Raw genomic sequence first — 2,863 nt, forward strand, 5'->3', positions numbered from 1 at the left:
ATTAAAAATAATTATGGGCGCCTGGGTTAAGCCGCTGCCTTCGGCTCAGGTCATGATCTCAGGGTCCTGGGATCGAGGCCCGCATCGGGCTCTCTGCTCAGCGGGGAGCCTGCTTCCTCCTCTCTCTCTGCCTGCCTCTCTGCCTGCTTGTGATCTCTTTCTGTCAAATAAATAAATAAAATCTTAAAAAAAAAATTATGATGTGAAAAGATGATCTATAAATAGATAGAATATATTTTCTTAGAATAAATTCCCAAAGGTTGAATTACTGAGCCAAAGCCTCCTGCTAATACTTTATGCTTCTGCTCTGTGAGAATAGGCTTTCATATACCTTTATCACATAGAATATTCTAACTTTAAAATGGCTGATTTGATAACTGAAAAATGGTATCCAGTTTTTTAATTTGTCCTTGATTATTAGTGAGTAGAACATGTCTAGTTTTACTTTTTTCCTTTGAATTTAGTATATTTCCATCCTGAGCATGTTTGTTCTGTTGTCCTTTTATTGTTTCCTTGCCCATTTGTGGCTATCGAGAGGCTTTTTAGAATGACTAAGCTAAGCAATGCTTTGTTTAAAGCACTAGACTATTTCGGACGAGAGTTTTTTGCTACTAGAAGCAAAGGGGTGTGGAATTCCATTCCATCCTGGCATGTGCTGACTTTTTTGGCAGATTTCAAAGCTGTCTCTGGGCTTCATGTCAGTGTGACCTAGAAAGGAATGAAAGCTCAGCCAGCCCAGGTCACTGTCAGAGCTGTAACCTTCACTCTGATTTCCTGTTTCCCTGAGGTTGGCCTCAATATAGATTCTACGTTCTCCAGCAAAGTGCAGCATTAGATTTATTTTCTTTTTGCTTTGTCAAGGCGGATTAATGCACATTGAGGTTAGAGGCTGCCCAAGAATAAACGGTAAACAGACAAAACTCAGTTTGGGGGACACCTTCCACCTCACTGACCAGTGATCTCATGCTGCCCCTAGAAGCTCCAGGATCTGCTTGCTGTTACCACATGTTCTGGATCATTTAAAGGCTTCTCCTGACCATTGAAACCTCCCTGTCAATTACCTGATTTCCTCTGAATCCTGTTGTCTGGCGGCTGTTTGCAGCACTGTTGTTAGGTGAAGTTGAATCCATTTTGGACTGCCCATTTTGAAAGAAATGTATAAACAAAGGAGAGGTCTCTACTTGCATGTCTGTGTCTGTCTGATTTGTATGCTCTGTCACTATTTCCTCCGTTAAAAATCTATCTTGTAATATTCTTTGCACATATACTTTTGTCTAAGATTTTTCCCAGTTGCTTTTCCAATTGATTTTCCCATTTGGGTTATATCTTTTTCAGCTTTGATCCTCCCTAGTATATTGCTTGCTCTCTTCTGTGGGCACATACTGAATTAGAGTAATTTCCATATGTATCCTTTTCCACAGTGGGTTATATGCCCTATAAAATAGAGATTGTGTCTATTTTTCTTTCTTACTTTCTCAATTAATCAATGTATTTTCCTTATATAGTGAGTTGCTCATAGTTTTTTACTTGAATAATTTGAGTCATATTAATGGCTAGAAGTTCAGGTACTATGGCAGGCTGAAGCAAAAGGAGACATTTTTTACCTCACGTTATTTAATATAGTTGAATGCCAAACGTGGCTAGCAGGAAGGGCAGCATTAGTTAAGTAAGGCAGTTCCTCAAGGAAAGTTAAAGTCAAGTTTTAGGTTGGTTTGGTGATCCTCACTTAGCAATATCCTTAAACGTCCATCTTCTATCTGTAGGTTGTAGGAGACAAAATTGTCTGTCAAAATGAGTAGGGAAAGATGAATACTTCCCCAACCACTAGGATGTAATTGTTCAGAAATTCACAGAGTAAAACACTGTGCTCTTCTGCCACAGGTTTTTCTTTATGTCATTTGGTGTTACCAGGACAAGCAGTGATGCTGTGGGGATAGCATAGGAGTTCTGATTTGTTCTTTGGGCTCTTGGCCATTGTGAGAGTAAAGAGCTGTCAAGCCAGAGCTCCAGTGTTGGCTCTTGAGGGAGACCCTGCTTGACTTACACAGGTAGGTCTCAGTACGCTCATATACAAAACTTGATTTCTGGAAGTGACCCTTTCTGCCAGAATTGCTACAATGCTAATGTGTCTTGATTTTTCACTGTAATAAATACATGACTATTTCACAACCTTTACTCTGGCAGTCCTGGTTTTTCAGTGGGCAAAGGATGAAACATTAAGGAGTTAAAACTTCTGCTTTAACATATTTCAAAGAAACTTTCTAGATTCATCCCTTCTCTATATTGTTCAGTAGAGCACACGATAAATAATTTGAGTGTATTCGACCGTTTTTCAAACCAAGCAATTGTTTTTCAATAAATCAAAATTTATACCTATTAGCACTATTCCAAGCCCTTGGGAATGCTGGGACAATAAGGAGATCTTATCCTTTTTTAAGATCTGTTTTGACTGTGCTCGCTTCAGCAGCACATAGACTCAAATTGGAATGATACAGAGATTAGCATGGCCCCCGTGCAAGGATGACTCGCAAATTCATGAAGCGTTCCATATTTTTGTGAATTGTGTAAGATTTATGAGTCACAGACTTATACCCCTGAAACAAATAATACATTATATGTTAATCAATAAAATAAAATAAGTTTAGACCCTATTCTTCATAGTACAGGCCAGTCTGTGAAAAGCCACATCATAGAGGTCATGCTCCTAGGAGGTTTGTTAGCAGATGAAGAGAGGTGGGACAGAGACCTACCCTGCCTCTCGCCTGTTGGCCTGTTGAACTTACTTTTCAGTGAAAACTTTAGGTCTTAGTTCACTTTTTAATCTCTGGGATTCTCTTAGAGATAGACATGACATTTGGAGCAA

At 39.2% G+C, this 2,863-nt stretch overlaps 1 non-coding gene across 1 annotated transcript; it reads left to right on the plus strand.

The window, feature by feature from the left end:
* The first annotated feature begins 2,451 nt into the window (after positions 1-2,451).
* On the plus strand, positions 2,452-2,555 carry LOC132025221 (U6 spliceosomal RNA). The gene has a single exon (XR_009406486.1). It is a non-coding gene; the product is annotated as a U6 spliceosomal RNA (small nuclear RNA).
* The last annotated feature ends 308 nt before the right edge of the window (positions 2,556-2,863 follow it).

This window comes from Mustela nigripes, chromosome 9, assembly GCF_022355385.1.
Source record: "Mustela nigripes isolate SB6536 chromosome 9, MUSNIG.SB6536, whole genome shotgun sequence".
NCBI classification, from domain to species: domain Eukaryota; kingdom Metazoa; phylum Chordata; class Mammalia; order Carnivora; family Mustelidae; genus Mustela; species Mustela nigripes.